The sequence below is a fragment of the Bufo bufo genome, chromosome 11 (assembly GCF_905171765.1).
Source record: "Bufo bufo chromosome 11, aBufBuf1.1, whole genome shotgun sequence".
Taxonomy (NCBI): Eukaryota; Metazoa; Chordata; class Amphibia; order Anura; family Bufonidae; genus Bufo; species Bufo bufo.
The window spans coordinates 39,960,628-39,972,145 of NC_053399.1; positions in this window are offsets into that span (position 1 = coordinate 39,960,628).

Genomic DNA, 11,518 nt, shown 5'->3' on the forward strand with positions numbered 1-11,518 from the left:
GGCTAATGAGAGGCATCATGGGGCTAATTAGAGACACAATGGGGGCTAATGAGGCATATGTGAGCTAATTAGGCATATGGGGGCTTATAAGAGGCATAATGTGGGCTAATGAGGCATAATGGCTTATAATGGGGGCTAATGAGGCATCGGGGCTGATATGGGGGCTAATGAGAGGCATGGGGGCTGATATAGGGATGATGAGAGGCATAATGGGGGCTAATAAGAGGCATAATGGGGGCTAATGAGGCATAAGGGCTTATAATAGGGCTAATGAGGCATAAGGGCTGATATGGGGGCTAATGAGAGGCATGGGGGCTGATATGGGGTGACAAGAGGCATAATGGGGGCTAATAAGAGGAATAATGGGGGCTAATGAGGCATAAGGGCTTATAATGGAGGCTAATGAGGCATAAGGGCTTATAATGGGGGCTAATGAGGCATCAGGGCTGATATGGGGGCTAATGAGAGGCATAATGGGGGCTAATAAGAGGCATAATGGGGGCTAATAAGAGGAATAATGGGGGCTAATGAGGCATAAGGGCTTATAATGGGGCTAATGAGGCACAATAAATTGTTTTATTATAAATGTATCCCTGCATACCGCAATTCTCTCGTATTTTGTAATCAAGAGGCTGTCAGTTAACCTCACGTGCAGTCAGTCTCTCCGATCTTCTAACCTCTGTCACAGAAGGCACCGTGACAGGTACGTCCGTGACACCTGGCAGGCAGCAGGACCAGCCTACTCCTACCAAGAGGTTCTTGCCAACCTTTGCCAACCTACCTTGTCGGTAATAACGACCAGGAAAAAACAGTAAAGTGCAATGCACAACTATATGCAATTTGTAGTACCCCATGTGTGGACACTGAAAACATGGAGTATCATAAACTGCAACACTACTGCAGTTAGGCTAGTTTCTCATCTGCAGCACAATTCTGGCAGAGAACAGCCTCCAGATCCGTCACTGCCGGATGCAACCGGAATGCTACCAGCTCCATTAATTATTATGGGGTCCAGCAGAGACCTGGCTGCTATCAGAGCATTCTCTACTGGAACTGGTGGCTGAGATCACAACGCTGCAGAATATAAAGTAGCCTTACTACATAAAAATATGAGGCTCTTTGTGACCTCCGGCTACCGAAAACAAGGTTGCCTCTTCAGATGGGACCCTACACTATTGGACTTTGCCCCTCCTGGGTTATGGCCTATAGAATGAGTTATAGCAGAGTGTGGAAGGATCCAACATGATTTGAGTTGATTTTGTAGGTCTAGACCCAGGAGAGGTAAGTCTGATCATGTAGGTTCCCATCTAAGGAGTCCACATTGTCCTTGATAGATGGGTCCAAAATGTGCACAAAGAGCCTAAAAGTTGTATGTACATTAAGTATAGCAATTCAGTATATTACATATTGTCAATGTCTGCGCATAAAGCAGTATGGTGCTAGACATAGTGCTTGGTATTAGGGAATTGGTCATAGTGTGATTCCCTAATATACACAGTAAAATGGCTCCTCATATGGAACTTAAAAATGTCTTCCCAAACATAAAAGGGGATCTGTAGACTCTGCTGACCTGTCTGTTTTGGTAACTACTTGCATCCGCCTTGTAATAATAATTCTGGAGCATCTATTCTTATGACTCTATATTGTGTCATTCCTTTATTATTACTACTAGAGGTTTTGAATGAATTAGTAACAGTCTCCAATGAAGGTCTAGATGGATGTTACCAGTTGGGGATGTATCCCTGCACAGTCTGACCCTGACAGCAATGATTCAATATTGTCAGACTGTGCAGGAACTCATCCCCAACTGGTAACACACGTCTGGACCTTCACGGCAAACTAGTAATTCTTTCATAACTTCTAGCAGGAATAATAAAGGAATGGCACACCATAGAGTCATACGAATAGATGTAACTTCTTGCATCTCTTTTGTAGTAATAATTCTGGATCATCTATTCTTATGACCCTCTGCTGTGCCATTCCTTTATTATTCCCAGTCTCAAGTGAAGGTCCAGCTGGGTGTTACTAGTTGGGAGTGTGCCCCTGTGTAAGCCGTGTACCGGGGTGGTCTCCCCAGGATATAGTGAAGTCAAGAACGAGGAAAGCAACCCCAACACCAGCTTTTGCCAAAACATAATTTTACTTAAATGTGGCAATAAACACAACCACAAATGCTGGGAACATACAATAAATTTACATACACCCAGCCCGAAGGCTGAGACCCTTGTGCTGCACAGCACAGCGCCCTCCGATGGATGCAGGAGGAAAGTGCAGTAATTTACCTACTGCCAGGCACAACAAAACTGCCACACCTTACCTGTTATTACCCTAAAAAAACAAAAAACACTGTATGGGTGTGTGGTACGGGCTAGCCTGCGGTGCAGCACAACAGCTTACAATCTTACAAAGCTCTACAGTATCCCCCCTACCATAACTGGTCCTGTAGAACGTGCCTTTTTATTCCTTCTGAGCAAAATGCCAGCCTGGCTTGAGTTTGTGAGAATTTTATCAGCTCTCCAGTGTGAAATGTCACTTTAAAGGGAATCTGTCACCTGCTTTTAGCATTTTAAGCTGTCACCATTGCCATGTTCAATAAAGTACCTTGTTTCCTGCAGTCTTCTTCTTACTTTATTTCGTTTTGTCATTTTGATAAAAAAGATCTTTTTCTGATATGCTAATGAAGCTCCAAGGTGCCCAGAGGGGCAGTTTTTGTCCTCTCTGGAGCCCAGTGACGCCCCCCTGCAGTGCCCAGCCCACCTTAATTTGAAGCCCAAGAACGCCTCCTGATCCTGAAATAACCTCCCACAGCCTCGGAAAACAGTTCCGCCCCCTCGCCACGTCATCTTCTACCTTCAAGAAATGCCCTGTTCTTCTTCCTGTAGGCTGCAAGAAATCTTGTGCAGGCGCAGTACCGCCTGCGGCCTGCGCCTGCGTGATAATCAAGCTCCTGAGGCAACAGCGCTCCGATTACGTCACTGGGCTCGGCGCATGCCCCATTGAGACTTTTGAGGCTGTTGCCCTCAGGAGCTTGATGATCGTGCAGGCCACAGGCGGCACTGCGCCTGCGCGAGATTTCTGTCGGCCAACAGTGACACCCAGTTGGACCTTCACTGCAAACTGTTATGCTCGTTTCACACTGCCATTTTGAGATCCCGCACGCTGTTCCAGCAGGGAATATCCTGTCGGACCTCTCTGCATTCCGGCATTGCTGGAAGGTGCTGCATCTCCGTCCGGCCCTATTCACAATATGCCAAGAATTTGCCGGAAGAAAACCTTTGATTCCTTGCATGTTTGTCAGGTTGCGGCCAGATCTCCGCAGGTCCCTATTGTTGTGTCCGGTCAGGCTGCTCCTGCTGGAGATGTCTTAACGCTAGTGTGAAACTAGCCTTAGTAATTCATTCATAGCTTCTAGCAGGAATAATAAAGGAATGGCACAACATAGCCATAAGAATAGATGCTCCAGAATTGTTATTACATGGGGAATGTAAAGAGTTACTAAGGCTACTTTCACACTTGCGGCAGTGTGATCCGGCAGGCATGCTACGGTTTTATCTTTTGCCTGATCAGTCAAAACGACTGAACTGAAGACATCCTGATGCTTCCTGAACGGATTGCTCTCCATTCAGAATGCATGGGGATATGCCTGATCAGTTCTTTTCCGGTATAGAGCCCCTAGGATTGAACTCAGTGCCGGAAAAGAAAAACGCTAGTGTGAAAGTACCCTAAAACAGACATGTCCGGAGAGGTCCTCTTTAAAATGACCCTGGCCAAGGTCTGCTGATTAGTTCACAGATGGTAAATCTGATTTTATACCATGTTCTCTGCTGAATGTTATAGAGAAACATTGGGGGAGATTTATCAAACTGGTGTAGAACTGGCTTAGTAGCCCATAGCAACCAATCAGATTCCACCTTTCATTTTTCACAGCTCCTTTGGAAAATGAAAGGTGGAATCTGATTGGTTGCTAGGGGCAACTAAGCCACTTCTACTTTACACCATTTTGATAAATCTCCCCCATTCTCCGATGCTTGTAAATTACCCAGAGCTGCTTCGTGGCTTTTCTTCCTTAGAAGCTGAGGTCCCAGCAGCTGCTGATTTATTATCTTAATTTCTGTGCTATGAGATATGAGCAGCTCTAATTCTCTCAGACATGAGGCGGTAATAAACCTGGTGATGGAGGCTTCTCTCAGTGCCATCATTTACTCACATCTGAGAAATTGTGTAGACAAACAGCATGACTGCATAATGTCCACAGGCATGTTACTACAGTGCGTGGATTGGTTTTGAAGCATTTTAATACCAAGACAAGGAATAAAACGTAAAATTCACAATGCTTTGTATGTTTTCCTTATGAGCGCTGGTGCTGACTGCAATAGGATTTTGGGTAGGCCATCACTTGTAAAGCATTGGACAACCCCTTTATGGCTGAAGACACATATGGGTATTTTGTGGTGTTTTTCAGCTCTTTTGGGATTTTAGGCTACTTTCACATGTGCGTTTTTGCTGTCTGATTTTGAGATCCGGTATGGAATCTCAAAACCACAGCAAAACACATCTGTCTAAATAATACAACCGGCTGCATCCGTTCAGAACGGATCCGGTTGTAGTATATCGAAAGACAATGGGTGCCGGATCAGTTTTTTTCGTGTCCGAAAAAAAACACCTGGATCCTGCACCATTGACTTACATGGTTTTTGGTGCTGGATCCGGCATGTTCAGTTTCCCATGCCGCACACAAAACCACTGCTTGCAGCGGTTTTATGTCCGGCATAGGAATGCATTCTGGTGCACTCCGTTCCGGTTTATTCAGTTTTGTCCCCATTAACATTGAAGCTTTTTCCTCTGGTTTTGAAAGCCTCTGCAAAATGCAAATGTGAAAGTAGCCTTAGTGACCCTTTTTGCATATGCTGTTTTTGAAGCAGTTTTATACGTTTGCTGAAAAAAAAAATCCTAGTGACTTTTTCTGTAATTGGTGGCTTTTTTTTTCCTCACTTGCATTTTTTAAAAGGCATCTGTCAGCAGATTTGTACCTATGACACTGGCCGACCTGTTACCATGGGCGTCCGCATGGGGGGGCAAGCGCCCCCCCCCCCTGGAAATCGGGGCACAGGGAGATGAACGCTTCCATTGTGGAAGCGCTCATCTCCATAGTCATCTGTATCGCCGTCCTCAGGACAGCGATACAGATGACTGTGCTGAGGCAGGGGAGGGAGAGGCGTGTCCCTTTCCCTTCCTCTGATAGGCTGCAGGCACTAGGCTGGCAGCCTATCAGAGGCCGGCGCAGGCGGCGCAATGACGTCATCGCGCCGCCTGAGCCATACAGCGCAGGACACAGGCCGGAAGAGGCCTGCATCGCATCGCTGACATGGAGGTAAGTATAAGTGTTTTTTTTTTTTTTGTGTACAATACTGGTGGCTACTGGCACATAATGGGGGTCTCTGGCTACTGGCACATAATGGGGGTCTCTGGCTACCGGCACATAATGGGGGTCTCTGGCTACTGGCACATAATGGGGGTCTCTGGCTACTGGCACATAATGGGGGTCTCTGGCTACTGGCACATAATGGGGGTCTCTGGCTACTGGCACATAATGGGGGTCTCTGGCTACTGGCACATAATAGGGGTCTCTGGCTACTGGCACATAATGGGTGGCTGTCATTACTGGTACATAATGGGGGGGCTGTCTTTACTGGTACATAATGGGGGGCTGTCCTTACTGGCACATAATGGGGGCTGTCATTACTGGCACATAATGGGGGACTGTCATTACTGGCACATAATGGGGGCTGTCATTACTGGCACAAGGGGGGGGGCTGTCATTACTGGCACATGATGGGGGGCTGTTATTACTGGCACATTATTGGGGGCACTATAGGGGCATCTACTGAGGCCACAAAGAAGTGGTGTTTTATATGGGGGCTCTGTACAGTAGAGTTTTATACTGGGACACATTATGGTGGGTACTATGAGGAAGGGGGGAGAGGAGTACTATGGGGTCATCTACGTGGGCACTAAGAAGGAATATTTTATACTTGCAAATTATGGGGGACACTGAGGGCATCTACTGGGGCATTTTATACTGGTACATTATGGGGGGCACTAGGAGGAAGGGGGGAGAGGAGCACTATGGAGGCATTTACTGGGGGCACTATATAGGGGTATTTTATATTGGCACATTATGGGGGCACTATGGGGACATTAGCTCAACTGGGGGCATTACAAGGGGGTATTTTTTGCACTGTCACATTATAAGGAGAATTATTTCTACTGGGGGGCATTATGGTGGTCTTTAATACTCCCACGTGGTATGACCCCCTAGTAGCAGCACCAGCCTCTCCCTGCTCTGCTATTCCTCTGCCCCTTCTCCAAATCCTTATTATGAAATCTTTCTCATTAGGATAAAACACAACATCAGCTCCGCCGAGCCCCCCAGCCAAGTGTTGAAGTGGTGTCCGAGATCCCCAAGGGCCAAGCCAAGTAATTGTAAGTTTTCATGTGAAATATGTTTGTTATACAAATTTCTGCGTCGCCCATGACCTCTGTATCCTCTTCTAGGAATACTATAGTCTGACAAATGGCCTTTTTGTCTTTAATTATGGTGGGTAGCTTGTAGCTTAGAATCTCTCCACCTGATGCAAAGGAGGCTGGAGTCTGATAAATGACAGTTACCTTCCTTTGTCAATATTTTCATTCCCTCTCTGAGTTGCCTGGTTCTTCTATAATCTTTTCCCTTCTATGGGCTGGTACATGGAACTAAGTATGAAGTTTGGATAACTCTCCAAAATGGCTGCTGAGGTTCAGCTTGTCCTCAGACATCACACACACTGACCTTCTTCTTCCTGCACTGTGCACTGTGTGTAGGATGGAGTCAGCCCTGGGAGGCTGGTCAGAACCTCACCCTCCCTATGCAACTCTATGAGAACACATTTACAAGCACAGTTTACATGAAACACAATCACAACACTAAGCAGTGTGTTTCAGGACACTGCAGGCTCTCACAGAATTACATGGGGCATCTCATGTACCTTCATATGCCACAGATTTCTGAGCCCTAAAAACATCATAAATAGAAAGAAAACGGATTTGTCAATCTGGGAGAGAACAGTGCGTTCGCACCTCTCCCTAAGTACTGCTCAAAGCGTAAATACAGAAAGTGAAAGGAAGGGCAGTAACATAATAAAACTAAACTTTTAATATTACTAATAGTAAAATTCTCAAGAAGACAAAAGCCCCTAAGTAAACACACAAACAGATACAGGACCTCAGACCATGCTCTACAGTGGTGAAGCAAGGTCACAAAACCTCAGGTCCGTACGCCAGAAAACATCATAAATAGAAAGAAAACATCATAAATAGAAAGAAAACGGATTTGTCAATCTGGGAGAGAACAGTGCGTTCGCACCTCTCCCTAAGTACTGCTCAAAGCGTAAATACAGAAAGTGAAAGGAAGGGCAGTAACATAATAAAACTAAACTTTTAATATTACTAATAGTAAAATTCTCAAGAAGACAAAAGCCCCTAAGTAAACACACAAACAGATACAGGACCTCAGACCATGCTCTACAGTGGTGAAGCAAGGTCACAAAACCTCAGGTCCGTACGCCAGAATCCCCTAAACTGATTTTGGATCTGGAATTGTACCTTTTCAGATAAAAAGGAAAGGTCTTACCGGTTTCGGTAGATAATTAACGCTGTTCGCAATGAACGAAATGCTAGTAGAAAGGGAGGTTACTTTGATCCTGTGAGCTCAATACCCGGTATCCATTCTGGAGATGATGCTTCGGCTATGAGCTTGTCCGGTAAACGGTCTTTAAAGTGGGGAAGCCTCAGGGAGGGAAAGCTGACCCTGTTGCGCCGTACTTGACCTATTGGACCCTAGTAGCCTTCTGACATGGGGTCGTGCCCCGCAAGGGGTTGCCCCGTCCGGAACCTTACCCTGATCTAGGATCCCCTGGAAAGCCCTACCGGAGGTTGTGCCCGGAGGCTAAAGTACCTGATCGGGTGCTGGAAAAATCAGTGCATTCAAATCGTCATGATACATTCTTGTGTTCCAACGCGTTTCATCAAGAGAAAGAGAAGCCACCGGCAGTTCTTTAAGATTCATGCAACTCCTATTAGAGGAAATGAGGGCTATACTTGAGCGGGCGGAAAAGAATCTAGTAGAACGGATCGAGATAACCAAAAAGTTCCACCAAGAACCCGAGTTTAATAATAAAGAGAATCAATTGCAGAATACCATTGAACGTTTCCAGTATAAATTGAAGGAACGAAAGCATAAACAGTTCACTAGAGAGTTTCAGGACTTCAAAGACAATAAGGCATACTTGTTCTTAACAAATCCTGACACTGCCCATAAAACCGATCTCTCCTCTACCGAGACAGAGGCCTCTGATAACGAGAGAGACAAGCACCCTAAAGCTAGAGGCCGGGGTTGGGGCAGCTCTAGATCTAGGAGACGAGGGGGCTGATTCAACATGAATCAATCCACCTACCAACCACAATATGCATTTTCTGCCCCTGCCTCATCTTCCTCTTCCTCTTTTTTAGACCAGGGGACACATTATCCATTGCGGAGTCGAAATACTCAGTCACCAACAACAATGTTAACTGATTACAAATTGGTCATCAATTTGTCATCCCGCCACTTAACTCAAACTGAGATTAAGCTACTCAGACGAGGTCTCTCATTTATTCCTACCACGAGGTTCGACCTATTTTGCTGGACCATGGATCTCCACCTGTTTGCCTGTTTGCACTTTAAGCTGAGGGACAAGAGAAAGTCAGGAACTGGGCATCCCGGTGGAGATCTTGAGTGACGTCCATCTCCTTTATAGTTTAGACAATATACCTACCAACCCTGAAGGAAGGGGTCCCTTCACCGACCTCAAGAATAGGAGTACCAAAAGGCCTCGAATAGGGGAAGTCTCATGCATTGACGTTTTCCTAAAACATACCATCACAGAACTCTCCACCCTTAATTCCACTCACATGAGGTTTAATTGCAGTAGGAAGGAAAGGGATGCAATTAGAAGTTTAGAGAGGGATGTAAATGTAACGATCAAACCCTCGGATAAAGGGGGGAATGTCATTGTCATGGACACCCTGACTTACAGAGAAATGTGTTTAGCGCTTCTCAATGATAGACAGGGTTATGAGGTCTTGTCCAGCGACCCCACTGCGAGTTAGCAAAAGGAGCTACAACAAACTCTCATAAAAGCCAAATCTGACCAACTTATTAGCAATGATGAATATGATTTATTTTATCCCTCCCATCCAGCAATAGCAATCTTCTATTGTCTACCGAAGGTTCATAAGGACACACTACCCATTAAGGGACAACCTATCTTTTCAGGGATAGGTAGCCTCTCACAGAACAGTGGTATCTATGTGGACCATATCCTCCGACCATTTGTACAATCCCTGCCCTCCTATGTTAGGGACTCGGGGATCTGTTTACCAAATTGGAAAATATATGTATAGAACCAGACTGGTTCTTGGCCTCAATAGACGTCGAGGCCCTTTACTCCTCCATTCCCCATTAGAAGGGCCTTGAAGCCACTGCACACTTCCTGAAGGCTAGGGGCCAACAGTACTCCACACACAATTATTTGGTCCTCGAGTTGCTGGACTTTGTTCTGTCCAGCAACTTCTTCTTGTTTGATGGCCGGATATACCACCAGCTCAGGGGCACCGCTATGGGAAGTTTGTGTGTGCCGTCCTATGCATACTTGCTCCTGGGCTGGTGGTAGGAGACGGTTGTCTTTGGGGACACACCCTGCTGGTACTCAGAACATATCACCCTCTGGTCCCGCTAAATCGATGATGTCTTTATCTTGTGGAGCAGGTCAGAGGGTGATTTCAACAGGTTCACCTCGATAATTGTGAGGGACTATCTGCCTTTCCTGAATATTTCTATTTCCAGGGACGGTAGTGGTGGCCTACAGACCTCTAGCTAGCCCTCACCCCTCAGTGACATTTAGGAGAGGTACTAACCTCAGAGACCAGCTGGTACGTAGTCATTATAGTCCCCCTGAGAGACAACGGACATGGCTAGACAGACCAGTCACAGGTTGTTTCAAATGCGGCCACTGTAGCTTCTGTAGGTTTTTGGTACAAGGCAAATCTTTTGCGCTGGACTCCGTGTGTAATGCCCACCAGATACGTAATTTCATCAATTGCCGCACCGCGGGTGTAATTTATCTCCTCACATGCAAGTGCGGCAAACGTTATGTGGGTAAGACCCGCAGGGAACTACGCAAGCGCATGGGTGAACACATTAGGGACGTACGGAACAACAGGGATACCCCCATTGCAAGACACGTACAGATCACCCACGGTGGCCATAGTTCAGCTATCACGTTTATGGACATCGAACATGTCAAGAAATTGCAACGGGGCGGGGACTGTTAGACCCCTAACCCCCCGCCCTCCCCCCCTACTTTTTTGGGCAGTGGGGGTGATTGTTACCCCTTAGCTATGGATAGCAGGATATATTCTGGAGTGTTTCCCCTCTGGCGGGTGTGTTTTTAATCCTGCCTCTAATGTCCCTTCTCTTTGTCTTAGACTGGGGGTGTTTTTTACCGTTCCCCCCAGGGCTTTAAAAATACGGTGCAGGTGTTGTAGCTGTATTCAGTGGCCTTACTGACTAGGAGCTCCACCCCCCTGATTTGAATGCGCTTCTGTTAAGCGCTATTTGGACTTCGCCGATCAAGAGTAGTGCGCATGCCTCGGTGGCGCTGTAAGACGCTGATGTCACAGAGGCCACGCCAGGTATTGGCTGTCCATACCTCCACTGGCTGTATGCCTCTGCGCGTGCGCACTGACGCTGGTTAGACGTACGCCGGATCATGTGATGAGGGATGGTCACGTGAGTCTGCGTCATCCCGCGCGCACGCGCAGAGACCGGCCTTCCCCTTCAAATGTAGCCGGCACACCTAATGGCGCTGCCAAACCGAATGCGTTAATTGGGACACGCTTACCTCTCGTGCCCCTCTCCCGGGATATCTGCCATATGCTTCCCAGGAGTGTCTATAGTAAGTGTCATTTTGTTTACTTTATTGTTGGCGCGCTTTTTAGGATTGGTATCCTGACAGGGTCCATTTTTATTTTTATTTTTCTATATATGTTTCAGGTTACACTGCGGAGTAACGCCATACGCCCTTCAGCAGGTGCAGCTAGTTTAGCTTTAAGCCCCGTGTCCCCTGATGATTCATGGGGCTTTCTTATATAGATATAGTTCGATACGTTTTCTTGATGAAACGCGTTGGGTCACATAAATGTATCATGACGAGTTGAATGCACTCTTTTTTTCCAGCACCCGATCAGGTACCCGCTCTTTAGACTCCGGGCACAACCTCCGGTAGGGCTTTCCAGGGGATCCTAGATCAGGGTAAGGTTCCGGACGGGGCCACCCCTTGCGGGGCACGACCCCATGTTAGAAGGCTACTAGGGTCCAATAGGTCAAGTAGGGTGCAACAGGGTCAGCTTTTCCTCCCTGAGGCTTCCCCACTTTAAAGAC